This window comes from Kogia breviceps, chromosome 6, assembly GCF_026419965.1.
Source record: "Kogia breviceps isolate mKogBre1 chromosome 6, mKogBre1 haplotype 1, whole genome shotgun sequence".
NCBI lineage: Eukaryota > Metazoa > Chordata > Mammalia > Artiodactyla > Physeteridae > Kogia > Kogia breviceps.
In genome coordinates, this window is record NC_081315.1 from 113727495 (window position 1) to 113752869 (window position 25375).

At 36.3% G+C, this 25375-nt stretch overlaps 1 protein-coding gene across 3 annotated transcripts in view; it reads left to right on the top strand.

The window, feature by feature from the left end:
• Positions 1-25375, top strand: part of TET2 (tet methylcytosine dioxygenase 2) — a 132197-nt gene that overhangs the window by 2105 nt on the left and 104717 nt on the right. The gene's annotated exons all lie outside the window — the stretch shown is intronic.

The following is a 25375-nucleotide window of genomic DNA, read 5'->3' on the forward strand; positions in this document are numbered from 1 at the left end:
GTAGAATGTAAATTTCAACACAATAAATACTGATTTTTTAAATGTTATGAAGCAGAGAAGTGTTAGTGAAAGATTGGAAAGTCAAACAAGTTTAGAAGGCATGGACATGATTAAAAGATGGAAGGAGGAAAAGCACAGTAATGGACATTACTCCATAAATCGGATTTCCAAAACTATTTGTCCTCAGTAGTTCACTTTGTTAACTCCTTGTATTTTGATCTCTGGAAAAGCAGTTAAGTTTACTTTAAGCATTGATATTGGAGGCATGATTACAAGGGAGACATATTACTCATCTCTGTGGAATAGAAACAGCTCATTTGGTTAGTTCTTATTTGTCCTAAATAATAAAGAAGACACTTAGGAATTTAGCATAAATGCTTACTATTTGTTGAGAAAACTGTGGTTAATTATTCCAGCAATTCAGAATTTAAAATAAATAATTTCTTTTGCTAGCAGTGGTATATAACTACTTTTGGGGGACTTTTCAGATGTTGTATATTCTGTCTTAAGGCTATTCAACTAATCATAGATATATCACATTGATAAATAAGGATATCTACATTGATTAATAATTTTGATTGTGACCATGAAAGCTTATTCTTTCCCAGCATCAAATTAAGACTCTTTTCTGAAAATAGCTGCTAATTATTATTGTATGAGGGGCTTCAATGATTATAAGGAGGAGATGTGTATTTTATTCACCAAAACAAGAAAATATTACTTTTTCCTTTACTAGAAAAATTATTTTAATTAGCATGAGATACTTTACAATGAAAGACATAACCTCAGCTTTTCATTTACCATATTTGTGAGAGTCAATACTACCTAAATTCTCCAAAAATTTCATTCATTCATTTATGTATGTATGTATGTATGTATGTCTGTGATAGGTCTTGGTTGCTGCGCGTGGACTTTCTCTAGTTGCGGTGAGTGGGGGCTACTCTTCGTTGTGGTGCGCAGGCTTCTCATTGCGGTGGCTTCTCTTGTTGCGGAGCACGGACTGTAGGCGCGCGGGCTTCAGTAGCTGTGGCATGCAGGCTCAGCAGTTGTGGCGCACGAGCTTAGTTGCTCCATGGCTTGTGGGATCTTCCCAAACCAGGGCTTGAACCCATGTCCCTTGTGCTGGCAGACAGATTCTTAACCACTGCACCACCAGGGAAGTCCCCTGCTTATTTTTTAAATTGAACTAATGGTTAATGAGAAATTAACTTGGAATGAGGGAAGTCTCTTGCCTGTTTAAATTCACACATCCACCAAACTCTTCTTATGGCTCTAATTAGATCTGATATTGTGTTGGTCCATGCCAGGAGCCAGAGGGATTGATAAGATCCTGATTCAGTGGTACATGGACCTAGACATTGGCAGGTCAACATCACTTCCAGAACAAGTGAAATGCACCTGCCTGGGAGTTATTATGACAGACTTCCAAAGTTTTGTTTGGGCACCAGACTTGTATTAGGTAACAAAGAGTGGAATTAATGTTTTGGTTTCGCTTGTTGTAGTTAGAATTTCTCTATCAATTTCTCCAAGGCTCCACCCATACACAGTGTTGTAAGCCAGATGTCACTACTGAAATGTATTGGGTTGGCCAAAAAGTTCGTTTGGGCTTTTGTAAGATGTTACTGAAAAACCTGAATGAACTTTTTGGCCAGCCCAATCTTTCCTTATTTGTTTATCTCATTAAGAAGATCTTTTTATGATTCACAGACACACCTGGCAGAAACTCTATTTTTCATACTGCACCAAATCCAAGTTAGTAAATTCATATAAATTCTTAAGAAATTAGTTTGAAATAAAATGTTCTCAAAATCTATGGATGTTTGACATTTTAGAATGTTTAATACTTAGAAAATGTTAAATCTGCTTTTTTTTTTAATGCCCTAATTGCCTCTACAAATTTAATTGTTGTCTTTGTTGTTGATGTTATCATTGCTTAATAGACTTTAATAGTCTTAGCAATCTTCAGTTATTAGAGGGAGTCTTCTTTGTTTTGTAAACAACCATGTAGACTGTTTTACTCTAATTGTTTCCTGTCATGGGGACAGGTTAAAATTTTGGACCAGCTAGCTGTCAGTTTTGGTTCATCAAAATAACATTTTCTCAACTATTATGCCATCATTGCACAGCAGTTCTTAAGAGTAGTAATGGCACCAAAGCCAGTAGCAGGAAAATATCTCTCAAGCCAGCTTTACAGTTGGAGCCTTAACTGTGGGAGAGTCAGTTTGCCAAGTAGAGTTGGTGGTTATCTTGGAAACTGTGCTGAAGAACACAACCACAAATGATTTTGCCAAATATACAGTATTTACTTGGTCTAGATCTCCAATTTCTATTTTGACTCACTGCCAAGACCTTGTAAATACTGTGCCATTATTTAAGGAGGTTATACAGTTCATCTGTTGGTTTGGTGTGTAGTGGGAGAGAAGAGTTCCTGGAGGGAAGAGTGCAAAGCAAGACACCTTGAATCATGGTGACTGCAAGCCAAAAAGGATTGTATGTATCTGCTTATTTCCAGCATTATTCTTATTCTAGGTTGTACATTGCAGAAAATACCTAAGATAGATATAAAATCTTTTCTCAATAAAATGGATTTTGATTGCCCATTCCAAAATAGTCAATTCTATCAGCTTTGACTTATGCTTTCTCCGCTTGTCATGAAATGCAGTTAAAGGTGCCAGGCTTCCAGAAGTATAAATTGATGGTAGGTGGATTTTTAGTATTTTGTGTAAAATTAAATTCGGTGATAATGTCAACCTACCTGCAGTTTTAAGAATTTTGAGATCGATATCTTATACTCACTAAGAGTTGTTCCTCAAACTGACTTGAAATCAAGCTCCAGATAATCTGAGGATTACATAAAAAGATGAATGAATTGGAATGAAGCATTTTTGGAGGACAATTTAGGACATAAAATTAACTGGTTGCCTCACTAAAAATACTGTAAATTTTTTAAAAGTTAGATTTATGTCTGTTGGAAGGGAGGCACTGATTTCTATGTCTTTTTATTCCGTAGTAGAATCTAGTGATATACTACTAAATCAAGATTTAATGAGTTGGGGGTCGGGGGTAAGGGGTGAAGGTGGTCAAAGAGTACCAATTTCCAGTTATAAAATGAATAAGTTCTGGGTTGTAACGCATAGTATGGTGACTTGTAGTTAGCATTACTGTATTGTATACCTGAAAGTTGCTAAGAGAGTATATCTTAAAAGTTTTCATCACACACACACAAAATCATAACGATATAAGGTCATGGATGTGTTAAGTAACCTTATTGTGGTAATCATTTCCCAATATATACCTATTACAAATCATTGCATTGTATACTTTAAATTTACATGATGTTATATATCAGTTACTCTCAATAAAAGCTGAGGGGGAAAAAAGGTTTAATAAATGATGTAGAAGTAGCAAGAAGATGTCATTTAATTAGAAAATGTGTAATCTATTCTAAGTGCGTAAGAAAAATAATGTATAAGGCCTTGGTGTTGCTGATGATGATAGTAACGATGGTGCTTTCTCCTTAAATGTAACTTCTACAGGTTATGGCAGTTGTCCTATAAAAGCCAGTCATTATAAGCATACAGTTGATTAATGTTTAGTAAATTTATACTGGGATCACATATTTTTATTTTTTAAAAAATTTATTTATTTATTTATTTATTTATGGCTGTGTTGAGTCTTCGTTGCTGTGCACAGGCTTTCTCTAGTTGCATTGAGCGGGGGCTGCTTCTCATCGCGGTGGCTTCTCTTGTTGCGGAGCACGGGCTCTAGGCGCGCGGGCTTCAGTAGTGTGGCTCACACAGGCTCTAGAGCGCAGGCTCAGTAGTTGTGGCGCATGGGCTTAGTTGCTTCACGGCATGTGGGATCTTCCCAGACCAGGGCTCCAACCCTTGTCCCCAGAATTGGCAGGCGGATTCTTAACCACTGCGCCACCGGGGAAGTCCAAGGGATCACATATTTTTAATTGAAAGTTTTATTGAGCTAATTGTAGATTCGTATGCAGTTGTATGAAATAATAATAATTGGACATGAACATTCTGCCCCATTTTCCCCAGTGGTAACATTTTGCAAAACTATAGTATAATATCACAGTCAGGAGACTGACATTGATACAGTCTACCAATCTTACTCAGATTTCTCATTTGACTTGTATACTTGTGTATGTATACATTTAGTTCTATACCATTTTGTCACATGATCAGATAATTTAAAACCTTTTTTTCCCCCAAAACAAAAAAAGTTTAACACAGTTCTATTTCATCAATCATGTGATTGTACTACCATGTCTATCAAAATGTGCATCAGAATATAGGGTTTTGTTTACTCAAAAGGTGGGTTTTTTTTACTTAAAATACTTTTGCATTAAAAATATTTTACATTGTTTTACTGTTTTATGACACTGCAAGTTATATCATTTAATTCTCATTACAACTCTAGAGGTAGGTGGTGTTGTTATCCCTATCTCTGGAGAAGAAACTAATACACAGTGAGATTAAATAACTTGCCCAAGTTCCTATAGCCAGTACGTGGCTTAGCTAGGATATGAATTTAGCCAGTCAGTCTCTAGAGCCAGTCTTTTGACCATTATGCTATACCGCCTCATTACCACTAATGATGAAAATGTAGCTATAATGTGGGCTATATAGGGAAAGTCATAAAAGGAGACTTAAAATGCATGCACCTGTCTACACAAAAACTTGTACCTGAATATTCATAGCAGCATTATTAACAATATACACGTAAAATAGGGTTAAGAAAAGAAACTGGTCTGCGGCCATCTTTGTGATGCCAAGACAAAGTGGGAAAGAGTTAGGATCAAAATGTTGATGGCTCTCCATGTTTCTCCACATATAGCCACAGTCTTTACAAACACCAGCAAAATTTTACAGACTGTTAATGGTAAAATGAGTGCAGATTTTTAGGTCTAGATCCTATGAAATTAGGACATAATTTTGAAAACACACAGTGAATTACTTGGGGTTGGCGTTATTTGAATTTCTAACTTTATGTAATTCTAGATACCAAGCATTCTTGTTAAGCAATACTCCTTTCCCTTTAATTCTGATTAGAATGCTGCCAATTGGATCCCATAGCTTGGTGCCATGACTGATAACAGTGTGGGGGAAAGCCAATGATCTTGAAGCATTCAGCTTTAATAATGTACACATGTTATTGTACTCAATGGGGACATGTCTTGGCTTTATGTAATTGCTGTAATCATTACTTTTTCAAGGAATAGCTGTAGAAATGACCCAGATATACCTTTTAAGAGTATGATTATAGCATTTACTTGGATGTTTGTTGTGCATTTGTGACAGGCCCAAGTTAGACACTCATGTTAGAACCTTTGACCCATCAGGAAGTTGATGTAGTGATTATTATGGAAAGCAATAAGGTAGAATATAGGTCTGGTCTTCCTTATGGGAGAAATGAGTAGTTTATTTGCTTTTACCATCTCTTGTTTCTTGCAACTCTTTTTGAACCAACTCAGCTGATAATTTTCATACTAGTATCTCTATAATATTCAAAAAGCTGCTCACTGAATTTGAGTATAGTACTCCATCTTTGCTTTATTTTAATGTGGTTCCAAAAATTGTAAACCTTTTCAAATTAGGGATATTTTGATTTTTTAAAAAACATTTTTAGCTTACCTTTTAATAAATAATTATTATTGAAAGATACACTGTATTCAAAGGAAAAACAGTGGACTGTGGATTTTTGCTGATGGACTTCTCTCTTCAGAGAGAGCAGACTTGCCCATGTCAGGCATAGACAGTAGGTCTCCCATGAACATATGCCATACATAGTATTGATGTTTTTCATTTGCTACTTTTGCTGTTTTGAGATTTGTCACAATTTTGTGGACGTCACAAAGTAATGATAATTTTAATTACTATTGTCATGCTTTATTAGCCATTACTAAAACCTGCCTTACCAAGTCATGTCTTTTTCTTGATAGAGTATTAAATCTGGTTTCTATGTTCAGATTATACTTTAATGGTAACTATTCACCCAACTCTCAAGGTGGGTTTTTATTATATATTTCTCCTCGAATTGATTTTTTTTTTTCGTCTTGCAGTGTAAAAGGAAAAAAGGCTTACATAATGATAATGAAGCCCAGAGGATATAACATGGTCTATCTTTGAGTTATTTCTCCTGTTTTTCTTTCCTGCCTGCATTGAGAAACAAGGACACCCATTAAAAAATACCTTAATTATTAGTTGTGCTGATTCTAAAGTAAAGCACCAGAATCTACAAATAATACAATGATACTATACCCAGATTCTGTCTGTAACCTACTGTCTTATTCCTATTAATTTATTTTTAAATCTGTTTGTTCTTTCAGTACTTTTTCCATTTTTGTTTGAAGTTATAGAATTTTCACATTTGCCATTGGCTATAAAGTTCTGTCAGATCTTTTATAACCTTTCATGATTTTTGCATTAAAAGGATTAGTTTTGGACACCCACTAATTAGTTTGGATGATTATTAGCTGTTTATTTGTCTTACTGCATACATCATAACAGAACAAGAAATCATTGGTGCAAATAAAGTGTCTGATAGTTCATAAAATTGGAGTGAGCATCTCAAAAAGTGAATTCAGTTGTTAAAACATTAATTCATTTTATATTCATATTTTCATGTATCAAACATAATTGATAAGAGGAAAAAATACCATAAATGGATACTTTTCAAACATAAAGGAAGAACATACAGTGATGTATGTCAATTATTTCTCAATAAGACTGGAAAAATATTTTTTAAATGAGGGAAGAACAAATCTTCCCATCTAAAAATACTCAACACATACATTATTTGTTTTTGTAAAAAGAGAAGCAGGTACATTTCAGCAAGAAAGCACATATTTTCAACTTTTCATTCTAGATTTCATCTATCTTCCAATCCAATCACCTAAATGGTTTTTAATTTTGGAATTGTCTACCACATTATAGCTTGGAGAAAAACATTGGCAGAAAATGAAGCTAGTAGACATTTTGCTAATAACTTACCTTTTTAAGTGACTATGAATTATGTGTGTCTACTGGAAATCAAAATTAGAAAGGACGTTTGGTTAACTTTGGGAACTAAATTTTCAATATTTTGAAACTTAACCTGTTTACTCTTAAATGTGATACTTTTCAAGTAGGACATTTTATAGACAGCAACTCATATTTAATATGTAATTTTAAAACATTTTGTATCAAGTATATAAAAGATATAGAACATGGCATTTTTAAATGACTAAAAAATGCTTGAGATTTTTTTTTTGAAGTCAGTGTATTTTTTAAAACACAGTTTAATTTACTACTGACAGTTTGCATCAGGTTTTTTACATTGTTATAATTTCTTTGCTTTAAGTAATCCTGAAGATTTTGGGCAACACTTCATATTTAGGGATAAAAAACTTAGTTGTTGACATTGTCAGTTTTCTCTAATATTGGTAAGGATTTAGCCTCCTTAAGGAATGGAGTTTGTTTTCTGTTCACAAACCCATGATAAAAGATACAATTAGTGTCCATGAGGGTGAAATTTAAAATAAGAGGGTAGAATACTAAATCGTGTTTCTGTTCACCCAAACAAAGCTATTGGATACTTTCCTCTGAAAGGGTCATATAGTAATTTTATTTGGATGGATATTTGTTACTTTGCAAGCTATTTGCCTGCTTAGTGTCCTTCTAGTGGTTGTAATACTATCTCTCATAATAAGAAAAACAAGAAGTTGATGAGAGGAGGTAGAAAGTGCATTAAGAATGCATTGTTGAGATTACAAAACTTACCCTAAATTTAATTAGACAGGCAGTTAATTTTGATCATGTCCTCAGGTCAGGAGTTACATAAGAAGAAAAGTGATGGAGATTGGTCATTTCCTCCAGTTCTTCGTCCCACTTTTTTTTTTTTTTTTTTTTTGCGGGAGATATGGGGAGAGAAAAAAATCTCCCCTGGAAATAATTCCTTGACACCCACATGCTCTTTTTTTAGGGCAAAAGAAATAGGAGGTTTCTCTTCGGAGCTTGTTGACACTTCACACAGTCACGTCAACATTAGACACGTGGGTTCCATGCGCATGGCAGCGCTATTTACAAACACCATCCAGGAATTCCAGAGCCTCTTATGTAACAGCTGAGAGTACAGGCTTTGTGTGTCCCTGGGCGCAGAGGAATCAAACAGTTTAATTCATAGTCAGAGAGCCCTTGCCTGGCTCTGATGGGGTCATGAATCAAGGATCAAGGTGTCTAGGTCAGGATCCACCCATGCAGTTTTCCTACCAAAGACTCAAAGGCTGTGCCTTAATATAGAATTACTGTTTTTTTTTCCTCCTGCAACAAACAGAACCAGTTATGACAAACTTTTTTTGTGATTTTTGTAAAATGTGGGCAAATTGTGCCTTGGTTTTGGTTGTAATTTACAGTGCCACCTGTGCCTGAAGTGCACATGCCTGCCACCCAGTCTCACAAATGCTTTTTTTTTTTTTTAAGTTTATTTTCTCATGTGTAAGCACCTTCAGATGCAAGAGAATTCATAAACTGACTTGCCCGGCTGGACACTCTGACCACAGAATACTCAAGAAAACGATTGTTTGATCATCCTCCGAATCCAGTTCCGCATTACCCGTCCCCATCCCTCCGCAGCTCCCTTTTCAACACCTCATCACCACACCTCCCTCAGCCCTCTCCGTTTTAAATTACATATCAAGACATGGTGTTTAAAAAAAAAATTAGACTTCTATACTTAGGGAATTGTTCTTCCTTTTCCATATTGATTTTAAGAATTTTTCATATATATCAATTTTTTAAAAAGTCTCAAGTTAATAAATTAAAGCACCAAGAATTTATGTCTACTCCTATGTATCTGGTATATGTTTCCTGGTGCTTTTTTTCATTGTAAATTGCAAATTGACTGGTTGGAATATTTAAAATATGAGTAAATTTTGAGTTCTTTTTGTATTGCATCTTAGCATCATTTTAGATGGATGTCATCATTGATTATCCAAAAATAGAAACCTTCTAGCCTAACGGAGAATTGAAATTAAATCAAAAAATGACCTTGTAGTTACTTTAAAAGTTGGGCTCTTTGAACTCTTCTTTCATAGAATATATTTTTTTCTAATTACACTATCTTTCTAAAATGAGGAAAGATCAGAATCTTTGAAGTGTACTGTAAATGGAAGGAATTTGCTTAACTTTTAAAAATAAAGGATTTTCTTTTTTTTCTCCAAGAGATAAACGAAGTACCAAGTAATGTTTGGTATAAGAGAAGTTTAGATCTGGAATAATCTAGAGGTTATCTCTCCAAATCTATTATGTACATATGAGATTTAGATACAGATGTTTGACATCTGTATCTGCTCACTTTTAGAAGAAATTATCAAAAGAGTGACTCATTTAACCAAAACAATGAAATCTGAAGATAGATATTTTTCATCTTTTCTTACTGAGTACAGGTTCCTTCTGGATTTGAAAAGATATAACTTATAACCACTAAATACATTATAAGTTATTGTACTTTTCTAATACGCTGAATTAAGATACAGTGAATTTAGATTATAGGCATTAAAAATTGTTTTATTTGTATGCTTTTCATTGTTTTGGCCTGAAGATGGTGTATTTATCTTAATTACACTTGGCCCAAACAGTGAAAGTTTGTGTGAAATTACTTATGAATATACTTTCTTACTAAGAGCAGTACCATGTCTGAACACTCTTGAGCTTTCACAAGGGTGATCTTACCCTGTATTAGAACATTAATATTTTCCCCTCTTCTTATGCCTTTATTGGACAGTAAATTATATATGGTTATAAGCTGAAAGTGCTCAGAGTTTGATAAAGGCTGTAAATTAATGCATTTTTGCTAGGAAAGGGATTAAATATAACTTTATTTGACTGTATTTTTGTTTCACCTGAAGTGGCAAGCATTCAATAAACATTGATTTGTTCAAAAGATGGGCTTCCTTTATAAAGATGAGACTGACTGATCATTGTCTCTGTACTGTAAAATACCAAAATGGTAGATTAAATGTGAAAGATATGTATCAAGATGCAATGTGGGAATTTTAGGTTGTTTTCTCTTTCCAGCTACTATTGAGAGCATGTGTGTGTGCCCTCACTCAAAAAGTTTTGGACTTTTGATGTATGAGTTAAGTCCTCATTGCTGGAAATGGTTAATTAAACAAACCATAATAAAACTCTCTATGAATATAAAATTTAAAAATACTGATGCCATGCATTTTTCCAAATATCATGAAGGTGCACAAAATCCCCGGGGTCTTTTATGTAAACTGTTTTTATGTGGTCCCTTTAGAAGACTGTTAGGAGTCACATAGGCGCTCACACATTAAAAACAAACAGCTGGCTTGGTGATGTTAAGATTGGCACCAGGGTGATCCCTCTTGCGTAGGAGTCCTAGGTCATCCTGATGCCTTCCCATGTGGTCAAGCACACATGGCTTTAATGTTTACACACACAGTTCCAGAATTCTGAACACCAGTGATGTAACAGTGGGGGGGGAAGGGATGGTCTGTATCTTACAAACTGTTTGATGACCTAGGTCATGAATACTGATAGAGAATCAGAAAGCCCTGATTGTAGTAAAACTTGCCTGGAGGGGAAGTAGAGTAGTTGCTTAAAGCAGGCTTTACCTCCAACCCCTAAATTGTTTATTTTAAACTATCCTTACCACCCAAATGGAGTTTTCTACTTTGAACTTAAAATAGTAGCTTTTAACTCAGACAAGTGAGTAAGTGCTTTAGTAACCAAGGACTGGAGGTGACAAAGCTCTTAAGAGTGTCACTCTCTTTGGTAATAACCAAGCTGACTCAGACTCTTTTGGAAGCTTTTATGGCAACTTAACCAGCTCTAATAGTATTACTACATACCTGCATGGGAACAGACAATTGGAGCTAGAGCTGCCATTTTCTCTGGTTTTAAAATTGTTTCTCACCCATTATTTCTGTTTTATTTGTGAAAATATGCCAGTTCTACTGCATATAAAAATGCTTTTCAAAATCACTGAATATGTTTGTATAGAATGACTTTGTTTAAGAGCTTTATATCTACAACAATACAGGGGAAAACCCCCTTCTTACCTGGTAGAATCATGATAAAGGGGGGAAAAATGTGAGCGGTAATTTTGGAAAATATGTAATAATGGTAAGGTGGTGGTATCCATACAACTAAATACCAAGCTAGTATATTTAAACATGGAAAAGTGCCTAAAAGGGTGAGGGGAAAACATGTTATAAATAAGGAGAATATAGAGTTTTCAGTGAATAAGTGCTCTATTACAAACTATGAACATTTAAAAGATTTCAGACTCTTTCCTACTTGTAACAAATTATCCAGGACTTTTTTTTTTTTATCCATCTCTCTTTGAACTTTTAACAGATTTTTCTGGACTGTGGGTTAGAGATTCTTTGTGCATATATGCGTGTTTTTGAGTATGTTTTTATATTTTAGATCTAGCTATGTAAACTAGAGACATCTCCAGCTACTTGTAAGATATTGCCACCTGGATTTCCACCACCTTTTGCTTCAACATTTCAATAAAGCATTTGTCAGATTTGCAAAAATGTATTTCATTTTCAAACAGAATCATAGACTGTTATTGGCAAAAAACAAAAACTTTAGAGACTCTCTGTTGCATTAACAAATAAGAAAAAAATGGAGGCATGGGAAGGTAAAGTCAGTTGCCTCAAATTGAATAACAGGATATTTATCATTCTAATAATAGCCAGTATTGACTAATTATTCTCATTGTGTCTAGCACCATACTAGGCCTTTCTGGAGATTATCTTGTTCAATTCTCACATCCCCTCTAATTTTTAAAATATTTATTTATTTATTTTGGCTGCGCCGGGTCCCAGTTGCAGCATGCGAGATCTTCAGTTGCGGAATGCAGACTTCTTGGTTGCGGCATTTGAACTCTTAGTTGCGGCATGCATGCGGGATCTAGTTCCTTGACGACCAGGGATTGAACCCGGGCTCCCTGCATTGGGAGCTCGGAATCTGACCCACTGGACCACCAGGGAAATCCCCCCATCACCTCTACGTTTGTTGGTGCTGTTATTATCCCCATTTTACTAAGGAAGAAACCAGGACATAGGATTAAATAATTTCCCTATACATTTTGAATTATTTTTTTAAAATGTGTCCTTAGCTACACTGTTCTTTTTTTTAAAATATTTATTTATTTTTGGCTGCATCGGGTCTTAGTTGTGGCATGTGGGAATCTTTCGTTGAAGCGTGGGCTCTCTGGTTGTGGCTTGTGGGCTCTCTAGTTGTGGTGCTTGGGTTTAGTAGTTGTGGTGTAGGCATAGTTGCTTGCAGCATGTGGGATCTTAGTTCCCCACCAGGATCGAACTGGCATCCCCTGCATTGGAAGGCGAATTGTTAACCACTTGACCACCAGGGAAGTCCCTATACATTTTGAATTATCTTTAACATCTCCCCATTTGCAAATTTATCACTAAACCCTATAGAATATTTTTCTATGGCCATTTGTCTTGCCCCTTTCCAATTCTGTTTCCCTCACCCTATTCGTTTTTTCACTCTGTTCCTTTGTGACTAATTTCTTCCTCCTTGGTGTTCTTGCCTGTATGAGCTTTCTCTCCCACCCTCTTCCAGCTTTTTCTGCTTTTCCCATATTGTTTTCCCTGGAATCTACATTGCGTCATTATTTCTAATGAATCAATCAACTCTGAACAGCTGGATGCCATCAAACAATCTTGTTTTTGGAGTTAGGAAGATCTAGTTCTGAATCCTGACTTGACTTCTTATAAACTGTGTATGTTCTTACTCAACACAGCAGCTTTAGCCTCTCTGAATCAGCTTCCCCATCTGTAAAATGGGAACAGCTAAAAATTCTTATCTCACAATATATATCACAATGATTTTTAAAATTTCTTAATTATACCATTTAGTGAATGAAATATACCTTCTTCTTAAAGTCATCCTTCTCTATGCTGATTATTCTATTCTAATTTAGTTTCTCTTCATTATTCTCCGGGTTAGGTCCTCTATTGCCTTAGTCCCATGTCTTTCTAGGTATTTGATTCTTTTTTTTTCTTTTCTTTTCACTGATGTACATCCCCAGTTTTTTTCCCCCAGAAATGGTGTGTAGGAGGAAAACTGAGTCCTTGCATGTCTAAATGCCTTGAATTTTTCCTCAGAGTTAATTGATAAAATAACGATAGGATTCCAGGTTCAAAGTAATTTTTCCTCAGAACTTGGGAGACGTTGGTGCATTGCTGTCTTTCATCCAGTGTTGGTTATGAGATATCTGAAATAAATGTGATTCATCTTTCTTAGATAACTTTTAAAAAAATTTAAGTGTTTATTTCGATCTTTATCTTTTCAGCTCTGAAATCCCACCAGAAAATTAAAAGGTCACAGGAATATCTAAATCCAAATATATCTAGGAATGACTCTTTTAAAATTCATCCTTCTCAGCACTAAATGATCCTGTACAATCTGGGAAAAAAGTCCCTTTGTTCAGCTTTAGGAACTTTTCTTCTATTATACCTCTGATTATTTCTTCCCCTCTCTTTCTTTCTTCTCTGTCTTTATGGAACTCACACAAATTGTACATTGGACCTCCTCAATTTATTTCTCTTGTTTATTGTATTTCTTTTCACATTTTCTACCTGTTTTCTCTGTATATTTTATTTTCCCAACTCTTTTGATTTTTTTAATGTTAATTGAATTTTAATTTCCAAAAGGTCTTATACCCTCTGATTGATTCTTTTCAATGGCATTCTCTTTGTGGCTCAAATTCTATGGAATGAGTTAAATTTTGTAGAAAAATTAGAGAAATAAAGGAAGAATTACATTCTATTCTATCTCTATGAAACAGTGCAACCACTTTTAAAAATGTATGTATATACACTATATATCATATGTAGATAATATAGACATATATTTATAGTTTTACTTGTACTTTATTTTTATTTTTATTTTTTGCGGTACGCGGGCCTCTCACTGTTGTGGCCTCTCCCGTTGCGGAGCACAGACTCCGGACGCGCAGGCTCAACGGCCATGGCTCACGGGCCCAGCTGCTCTGCGGCATGTGGGATCTTCCCGGACCGGGGCACGAACCCGTGTCCCCTGCATCGGCAGGCGGATTCTCAACCACTGCGCCACCAGGGAAGCCCTGTACTTTATTTACACTCCTTTTAAAAATAGTAGTGCTAGAGTCCATTACTGACTAATTTTCAAAACTTGGTGTGTGTGGTTGCTTAGTAAGCCCTCAGTATCCCCCGCATGCTTCAGTATTATAATCCCCAGGCATATAGTGAGTGATTGTGCTTACTATTCCTAGCAGTAGAGATTCATCCAGTGCAGATCTAAGGTGTGACTGAATAATTTCTGGGCCCTTGAAGATACTTTGCTCATCTTCATATCTTTTCCCTATTTTGCTGCTCAGTAACAGGTAAGTAAGAAAAGGAGGTGAAACAAATTTCACTATTTTGCAGTTTAGTAATCTTTTAAAATAAGTGCAATATCCATAAGGGCATAATCTTTTCCTAAGAGCCCCACTTCCCTAACTTTAGGGAAAGAAGAGATAGGTAAAAATATTCAATCCCTCAACAAAGCCTGTTGACTCTAGCTTTGATATATATCTAGGATCTGACCATTTCCCATCAGTTTCACCATTTCCACACTCTTCCAAGCCACTATCATGTCTAACTTTGAACATTGCAGTGTCATTGTAATGGGTCTCCATGCTTCTGGCTTTGCCCTCCCTTCCTCACCTCACCGAGGTCTTTTACCCAAACCCAGAAATTCAAGTGATCATTTAAAAATTATGTCAGATCATGCCTCTCCTCTGCTTAAAGCCATCGATGAATCCTCATTTAACTCAGTAATAAAAGGCAAAGTTCTTTTTGTGGCCTACAAGGTCTCAGGCCAATGTTTACATTTCTTTTTTTTTTTTTTTTTTTTTTTTTGTGGTATGCGGGCCTCTCACTGCTGTGGCCTCTCTCGCTGCGGAGCACAGGCTCCGGACGCGCAGGCCCAGTGGCCATGGCTCACGGGCCCAGCCGCTCCGCGGCACGTGGGATCCTCCCGGACCGGGGCATGAACCCGTGTCCCCTGCATCGGCAGGCGGACCTTCAACCACCGCGCCACCAGGGAAGCCCCCAGTGTTTACATTTCTGATTCCATTTCTTGCCAGTTCTCTTCCCTCACTCCAATCTCCATGGCTTTCTTGCTGTCCAGACAACAAGATGAGTGTCCTCCTTCCTCCAGGTTTTTGCACTTGCTGTTTCCTCTTCCGGGAAAAGCCTTTGTTTAGATATCCAATGTGTTGCTTCTTCCCTTCCTTCTAATCTCTTTGAGTGTTAGTTTTTTAGAAATAAAATCCATAACCATTTAACAGAACTGCCACACTTTACCTTGCCTCATTTTCTTTTTTTTTTTTTTTTTTTTTTTTTCGGTATGCGGGCCTCTCACTGTTGTGGCCTCTCCCGTTGCGGAGCACAGGCTCCGGACACACAGGCCTAGCGGCCATGGCTCACGGGCTTAGTTGCTCCGCGGCATGTGGGATCTTCCCGGACCAGGGCACGAACCCGTGTCTCCTGCATCAGCAGGCGGATTCTCAACCACTGCGCCACCAGGGAAGCCCGCCTCATTTTCTTTCATTAGGTTTATCATCACTTACTAGTGAGTATTTGTTGCTGCTTTAAAAAAAAAAAAAAAACAATTTGTGGGAATTCCCTGGTGGTCCAGTGGTTAGGACTCCGAGCTTCCACTGCAGGGGGCATAGGTTCCATCCCTGGTCCAGGAACTAAGGTCCCACATACTGTTAGGCATGGCCAAAAAAAAAAAAATTATTTTCTGTTCACTCCAGTAGACGTGAGTTCTGAGAACAAAGGCATTGTTTGGGTCACATATAGCCTCAGCATCTAGAACAGTGGCTGGCACATGGTAGGCATTGAATAAATATTTGGTGAGTGTATGAGTGAATGAAATGGTGAAAAAAAAGGGGGCGGGGCATGATATAATTTTATTTTTTACTACTTTTCCCTTTAAGGCTACCAGTGTTGTGTTTTCCTCCCCGTCAGAAATTAAAGATAGATAAAAGTATATATTTAGCACACATAGGTGAAATTAGTCTTTTGGATCCACACAGCATAGCTGAGACAATCTCCCAGGAGTTTCTAGGACCAAGGAAACATTTGGAGCTAAAATATCATGCATATTGGCAACTGTACTCTTTTCTGATGTTATTATAATTGGATAGTATTTAAGTTACATTAGGTATTTAAAAGGCTATTTTAAAATATAAACATGATTTGAAAAGCTACCTTACATTTTAAACAACTAATTTATAAATAGATTTTTAGAGCTCAAACCTCCTAAAAGATGAGCAATGCTTATGTTCTTCTTTCTGCTTCCTTTCTCTCAGTTGTGTGGTTACCAACTTCCTTCTAGCTAGGAGAAATGGCACTGTTTTCAATATCTCTTAACTTCTACTACTATCATGATGAGATAATATCCTTCAGAATATTACTTCTGAGTTCAAGTGTCCTTGACATTTATTTCATAGTGGAAAATAGTTATAGATCGATGATTCTCCAACACAAGTTTTCCAGAGGTTTTGAAATACCTTCTTTTTTCATTAAAGGGGGTGGGAAACTTATGTAAATCCGTAGTGTTTTGAGTACATTTTTCTTTCATTATTGTTTTTATTACTAAAGGCTCAAAATCCAGTAGAATTGAGTGTGATTTGTAAGTTTCATGGTGGGAGTTCTATTTCTGTTTCCTTTAAAGGATTACCACCATTGTCTAGCACAGTACCTGGAACATTGTAAGCCCACAATAGCTATTTGTTGAATGTAGACCAATACTTTTAGAGAATTCTAATTCCAAAGATTTAGTAGCATAAAATCCCATAATGATTAATATTCTACTTGATGCTAGTGAAATGAGATACAAATTGATAGAGTAGTTCTTTCTTTACTTTTCTTCCAAATAGAGAACTTTCTGAAATCAGAGAAGAGTTGATTTAAGACTTAATATCTTCTTTTGACATAATGATATGTGACCATATAGCCAGGTAACAGAAACCAGTAATCCCTCACAGTGTAACTTATAACTTACTGAGGCATCTTCTGAAATCCTTAAATTCTATACTGGTGCCACCAAGGTACAACTCTTGAGCTACAACTGTTTCTTGATAAAGGATGCTAGTCCTTGCTGCCAATGTTACATTTGCCCATTTACAATGACCTACAGAAGTAGGTTAGCTTCTTTCTTCTGGATTGCATTATTCATTTTCATATGCATATCTTTACCTGTTTTGGAAGTCTGTTTTCTAATCTTCTTCCAAGGCTTATCATCTTCTTCATATGTTCATAGCATGCATTTCTCAGACAGGCCAAACAGGATTAGTACATATTTGGTATTGCAGAAATGTATTATTGACTTTAAATGAGTTCTTCAGCTTTTCCTATGGTGCTGAGCAGGAAGTTTATTACTGTTTTCTTATCTGTAACATGAAAACCTTGGACAAGATAACATTTTCTGAAATGTCACTGAACTTTGTGTGTGTGTGTGTGTGAGACTACTTGCAGCTTATCACAGATATTTAATAAAGATTTGTTTCATTGCATTTTGTAAGTGACCTTGTTATCTCCTTTCAAGGAAAAAACAATAGTATTGCATTCAGATGCCTGTATTTTTTTTTTTTTTTTTTTGTGGTATGCGGGCCTCTCACTGTTGTGGCCTCTCCCGTTGCGGAGCACAGGCTCCGGACGCACATGCCCAGCGGCCATGGCTCACGGGCTTAGTTGCTCTGCGGCATGTGGGATCTTCCCGGACCAGGGCACGAACCCGTGTCTCCTGCATCGGCAGGCGGATTCTCAACCACTGCGCCACCAGGGAAGCCCCAGATGCCTGTATGTTTATGAGAAACATTTCAGAACTCTGAAGGTTGAATTCAGGGTTTCTTATAGATTGTTTTTCTACTTTCTGCAATATTTATCATAAAGTGAAACAGCAGAGAGCAAAGTTACTTTGGTCTTAATTCCATAAACCAAACTTTAAATATTCCTTGAGGAAATAGATGTAAAAAAGAAATCTGCTTTTCAGACCTCTTAAGAATGTAGATTTTGTTCTTACGATGAAGTTCACTTCTGCATACCAATAGAAAAGATTAAAAGTTTACCTATCTTTAATCCCTGAAGGAAAATGTTCATAAAATTGCTATTTACTGTGTACAATTTACTAAAGTGATAAGTTCCTGTATTACTCTTTTAAGAAAATTTCAAGCTTATTGAAAAACTTGAGATAGTAGTGAGTCATTTTAGTAAGTAAAGAAAATAAAGTCTGGTTTTGAAAATGACAGATTGGCTGCAAGAATGCAAAGTTGATGAGTCTAGGAAATTCAAAGAAATTTGCTAATTTATTTTCTCTACTCAGTGAATACAGAAGTCCATTTATTCAGATATTAATTACTTGGTAAATTAAAACATCTTTGAAATCTGGCTAATATCCTTAGGAGAACTCCTCTTAACACACTGATGTATGGACAGGATATAATTTAACAGAGACTAGTACTGGTTAGGAAAAATCTTGAAACTTCTTCAGGATTTCAATTTATAAAATATTGACTGAGGGTAGATGTATACATGAAAATATAATAATAATTATATAAAACATTGTACCATGCCAATAAAAATAATGTAAGTCATTACTTAATAGTAGGTAGCAATGACTTCAAAAGACCATAGGTCATTCTGTAAACATACACATTGATAAAATTATTATAAACATGAACTTAATATGCTAATTCTATTTTCATCCAGAACCTCAGTTTGTTTTATAGCTATATTACATATGTGGATAAAATCTTAGGGGTATCAAAGAGAGTTAGAAAAAGGTAAGTATTTATATATATATATATATATATATATATATATATATATATATATATATATGAAATCTTAGTAAGCCTACACCTTATTTGATAGGTCTTAAAAGATATTTCACCAGTGTCTTCTTCTAAAAGCTTTATTTGTACATTGTAAAAACCCTTTTTGAGAAGCAACTCACTGTGATCACAGACTTGTTAGTCACTGGTATTTTCTAATACATATTTGGAAGGGAAGATTTGATATATTACTAGAATGACATATGGTAAAAAGTTTTTTAAAAATCTGAAAAGAGATTTTCAATTTCTAGTCCAGCATGTAAGGAGCTTGCCATCCAACTAAGTAAAAAGCTGAACAAACTGAAAAATCAACAACTGTTCTTAGCTCCATCCGAGAAGTGAGGTCACAGGGCAAACTACTGCTCCCAGAATTGGAGGGAGAAACAGGCAGATGCAGAGAATCATCAACTTGTTGGAGCAGAAACCTGTGAGTAGTAATGTCCACAGGAAACAGTACATGGTGGAAAAACCTGAACTGAAGTAACAAATTGCTGGAGCTTCAATGTAGATAAAAGTCATAGAGTAGAAAACTCCAGGGGAACCCAGCTATAGGGGGGCCTGTACACTTTTGTGAGTTTTACCTCCAGGAGCTCTACCAGGTCCTCAAAGTAAATATTAGAGGAAAATTCCCTTGTGCTTCTTGCAGGAGCAGGGAAAAAGGAACAATTTTAATATGCCAGAGGATTCTCTTCTTCTTGACAAGGCCTACCCTCAGGGGAAACTATTTTACCAGAGCCCAGAATATCTAGGTAAGAGAAATGCCCAACTCCAGATCCTGCCAACCTCCCATGTGGGGGAAGGTGTATATGCATCTCCAGACTCCTCCAGCTATTCTATCCTACTTAAGAGGATAGAATAGAGGGGGAAGAAGGGGCTGACAAGCACTAGTGAAATTCACAGTCCAGGGGCACAGACTCACCAAAAGACTGAGATGAGACCTAATCATAGGATTATAGAATGCTTCCCACTCCTCCACACTGTGCCACTATATTACTAACTAAAGGCCTATGGACTGCAGTTCCTTTTCCTCAGTACATCATGTCCACCTTACAACAAAAAATTACCAGGCATACTAAAAGGCATAACACAATTTGAAGAAACCAAACAAGCATCAGAACCAGAGTCAGATACGGCAGGAATGTTGGAGTTACCAGTCCAGGAATTTTTTAAAAGCTAATACTACCTAAGCGTTTTAAATGGAAGAAGTATGCAACATGTAGGAACAGATGAATAATGTTAGCAAAGATATGGAAATTTTAATTTAATTTTTTATTTTAAAAATATCCTCAAGGTTCTAATTAATTAATTAATTAACTTTTTGGCTTTGTTGGGTCTTCGTTGCTGTGCATGCGCTTCATTGCTGTGCACGCGCTTTCTCTAGTTGTGGCGAGCAGGGGCTACTTTTTCATTGTGGTGTGTGGGCTTCTCATTGCGGTGGCTTCTCTTGTTGTGGGGCACAGACTCTAGGCACGCAGGCTTCAGTAGTTGTGGCTCGCAGGTTCTAGAGCTCAGGCTCAGTAGTTGTGCGTCAACTAAGCAACAGGCTTAGTTGCTCCGCGGCATGTGGGATCTTCCCGGACAAGGGCTCAAACCCATGTCCCCTGCGTTGGCAGATGGACTCCTAACCACCGCCACAGGGAAGTCCTAGATGGAAATTTTTAGAAAGAAAAATAAATGCTACAGGTCAAAAACACTAACAGAAATGAAGAGTACCTTTGAGAGACTCCTGAGCAGGCTATATATGACTGAAGAAAGAATCTCAGAACTTGAGAATATGACATTAGAAACTTCCAAAATGGAAAAGTAAAGAGAAGAAAACACAGGAGAATAAAACAAAAAACAAAACAAAACAACAACAAAAACAGAGTATCCAAGAACTGTGGAACAATTATAAATGATGTAATGTAGGCAAAATGGGAATACTAGGAGGAAGAGAGAGAGAGAAACAAAAGCAGTATTTGAAGCAGCAGTGACTGAGAATTTCCCCAAGTTACTGTCAGACACCAAACCTCATATCCAGGAAGTTCAGGGACACCAAGCAGGATAAATGCCGAAAAACAAACAAAACAAAAACAAAAAACCACACATAGACATATCATATTCAAACTTCAGAAAATCAAAGAAAAAGAAAAACTCTTGAAAGAAACCAGAAGAAAAAAATACATTTCCTATTGAGAAGCAAAGATAAAAATTACATGCAACTTCTCCTGAGACACCATGCAAGCAAGAATAAAGTGGAGGGAGATATTTTAAATACTGAGAGAAAAAACCCCACCAACCTAGAATTCTGTACCCTGTGAAATTATCCTGCAAAAGTGAAGGAGAAATAAAGCCTTTCTCAGACGAACAAAAATTGAAGGAATTTGTTGCGAGCAGTCTTCCGTATAAGAAATGCTAAAAGAAATTCTTCACAGAGAAGGAAAGTGACATAGATAAGAAACCGGGATCTAAATAAGAAAAGGAAGAGCATTGGAGAATAAATAATTGAAGATAAAATAAAAGCTTTTATTTTTATTATTCTTTGTTGGTCTAAGATATAAGTTTGTTCAAAATAATAACAAGACTATATATATATACGTATATATGGATATACATAATATGTGCATATATATAATGTATATATGTCATAATTACATATATAAATATATAATGTATAGTCTCATGTATAAGTGAAATAAGTGACAGAAATGATACAGGGACAGGAGAGTGAAATTAGTAATATTTTATTATAAGGTATTTGCATTATCCATGAAGCAGTATAGTTTTATTTGAAAGTGGATTTGAATTAGTTGTAAATATATATTGCAAACTCTAGGGCAACCACTAAAAAATGTTTTAAAAGAAGTATAACTCATGTTAAGAAAGGAGAGAAAAAGGAAACATAAAAAGCTCAATGAAAACCACAAAAGAAAGAAAAAGTGTGAAAGACAGACAAAAATAGGAAGAAAAAGCAAAGTCTACAATTAGAAAACAATAATAAATATGGCAGATATTAATTCAACTATATCAATAATCACCTTAAATACCAATGGTCTAAATTCACCAATTAAAAAACAGAGATTGGGCTTCCCTGGTGGCGCAGTGGTTGAGAATCCACCTGCCAATGCAGGGGACACGGGTTCGTGCCCCGGTCCGGGAAGATGCCACATGCCACGGAGCGGCTGGGCCCGTGAACCATAGCCGCTGAGCCTGCGCGTCCGGAGCCGGTGCTCTGCAACAGGAGAGGCCACGACAGTGAGAGGCCCGCGTACTGCAAAAGAAAAAAAAAAAACAGAGATCATCAGCATGGAATCAAAAAACAAGATCCAATTCTACATTGTCTACAAGATACCCACTTTAAATATATATAAAGACTCATAGTGATTAAAAGTAAAGGGATATAAAGACTCACAGCGATTAAAAGTAAAGGGATATGTCATTCTAACACTAATCAAAAGAAAAGCTGGAGGGACTTCCCTAGTTGTCCAGTGGTTAAGAGTCCACCTTCCAATGGACGGGACGTGGGTTCAATCCCCGGTTGGTGAACTAAGATCCCACATGCCACAACTACTGAGCCCACACGCCTCAACTGGAGAGCCCACTTGCTGCAAACTATAGAGTCCACACGCCCTGGGGCCCATGCGCCACAACTAGAGAGAGGTTGTGCACTGCAGTGAAGAGCCCGCGCACTGCAATGAAGAGCTCACACACCGCAACAAAAGATCCTGCCTGCCGCAACAAAGATCCCATGTGCTGCAACCAAGATCCCACGTGCCGCAACTAAGACCTGTTGCAGCCAAAAATTAAAAAAAGAAATAGGGCTTCCCTGGTGGCACAGTGGTTGAGAGTCCACCTGCCGATGCAGGGGACACGGGTTCATGCCCCAGTCCGGGAAGATCCCACATGCGACGGAGTGGCTGGGCCTGTGAGCCATGGCCGCTGAGCCTGCACATCCAGAGCCTGTGCTCCTCAACGGGAGAGGCCACAACAGTGAGAGGCCCGCATACCGCAAAAAGAAAAAAAAACAAAAGAAAGAAATAAAAAAAATAAAGTATACTTGTTTAAAAAGAAAAAGAAAAGTTGGAGTAACTATAATAATTTCAAAGAGAGCTGACTGCAGAGCAAAGAAATCTATCAGACTTAAAAAGGGCATTGCGTAATGGTAAAGAGGTCAACACTCCAAGAGGATATATAATCTTTAATGTGCATGCATCTAACAACAGTGTCAAAATAAGTGAGGCAAAAACTAGGAGAACTGCAAAAAAAAAAAAAAGATGAATCTACTATTATAGTTGGAGAATTTAACAATCCTCTATCAAAAATGGACAGCTCCAGCAGGCAGAAAATCAGTAAGAACATAGTTGAACTCAACAGCACCATCAATCAACTGGATATCATTGACATCTATATAGACTATTTCATCCCACAATAGCAGATTACATGTTCTTTTCAAGCTCTCATGGAACATTCACCAAGATAGACCATATTCTGGACCATAAAAAATACCTTAGCAAGTTTAAAATAGTAGAAATCATACAATATCTGCTCTCAGAACACAAGGGAATTAAACTAGAAATCAATAACAGAAAGACCATTGAAAAATCCCCCAAACACTTGGAGATTTAACATACTTCTAAATGACACATAGGTCAAGGAAGGAATCTCAAGGGAAATATAAAAATATTTTGAAGTAAATGAAAGTACTACTTATAAAAATATGTGGAAAATCAGATCCGTGAATACAATGCTTAGAGGGATATTTATAGCATTGAATACATAAATTGGAAATGAAAAATCTAAAATCAATAAGCTAAGCTTTCATCTCAGGAAACTAGGCAGTGAAGAGCAAATTAAATCCAAAGTAAGCAGAAGAAAATAAATAAAAATTAGAGGAGAAATCAATGAAATTGAAAACAGGAAATCAGTAGAGGAGACAGCACTACAGATGTCATGGACATTAAAAAGATAACAAGAGTACTGTAAACAATTCAGTGCCCACAAATTTGGTAACCTAGATGAAAACAACTGATTCCTTGAAAGACACAATCTGCCAAAATTCACACAAGAAGTATTAAATAATCGGAATAGGCCTAATTCGTTAAATAAATTGAATCAATAATTAATAATTTTCCAAAACAGAAAACACCAGGCCTTTCTTATGGGTTCACTGATGAATTCTACCAAACATTTAAGGAAGAAATTATATCAATTCTCTACAATCTCTTTCAGAGAACAGAAGCAGAGAGAATACTTTCCAACTCATTCTTTGAGGTCAGCACTACTCTAGTACCAAAACTAGACAAAGATATAACAAGAAATGAAAACCATAGACCAAGAGCTCTCATGAATATTGATCCAGAAATCCTCAACAAAATATTAGCAAATCATATCCCACAATGTCTAAAAAGAATTATACATCACAACCAAATGGGATTTATGCCAGATATGCAAGGCTGGTTCAACATTCAAAAATCAATTAATGTAATTGATCACATTAACAGGCTAAAGAAGAAACACCACATCATCATATCAATAGATGCAGAAAAGCATTTGACAAAATCCAACATCCATTTGTGATAAAAATTTAGCAAAATAGGAACGGAGGGGAACTTATTCAGCTTGCTAGAGAACATGTAAAAAAACCTTACAGCTAATATCAACATGTAATGGTGAGAGACACAAAGTTTTCTCACCCAGATCAGGAATAAGGCAAGGATGTTGTCTCTACTGCTTTACAACATAGTACTGGAAGTTCTAGCTAATGCAATAAGTCAGGGAAAGGAAATAAAAGGTATCCGGATTGAAAAGGAAGAAATAAAACTTTGTTCTCAGAAGGCATGAAATTCCATGATCTTCTTCAGAAAATCTGAAATAATTGACCAAACAAAAAAACAACACTCCTGCAACTAATAAGCAGTTGTAGCAAGGTTGCAGGGTACAAGGTTAATGTACAAAGGTCAGTCACTTTCTGAAATATGTGAGGGAGATAAAGAGGTACAAAATTCAGTTGCAAAATGAGTCATGGGTATGAAATGTACAGTGTGGGGAATATAGTCAATAACTGTAATGTTATTGTATGGTGATATATTGTAACTAGACTTATTGTGGTGATCAGTTTGAAAGGCACAGAAATATCAAATCACTGTGTTGTGGTATAGGAACTAACATAGTGTTTGTAGGTCAGTTATACTTCAAAAACAAACAACAAACTCACAGAAAAAAATCAGATTTGTGGTTACCAGTGGTGGGAGATGGGGGGAGGGAAGTTGGATGAAGCAGTCAAAAGGTATAAACTTCCAGTTATAAAATAAATAAGTACTAGAGATGTAATGTACAATGTGGTAAATATAATTAGCACTGCCTTATGATATATATGAAAGTTGTTAGGAGAGCAAATCCTAAGGATTCTCATCACAAGAAAAAAATTTTTTAAATTGAAATGTTGATTTGCAATAATGTGTTAGTTTCAGGT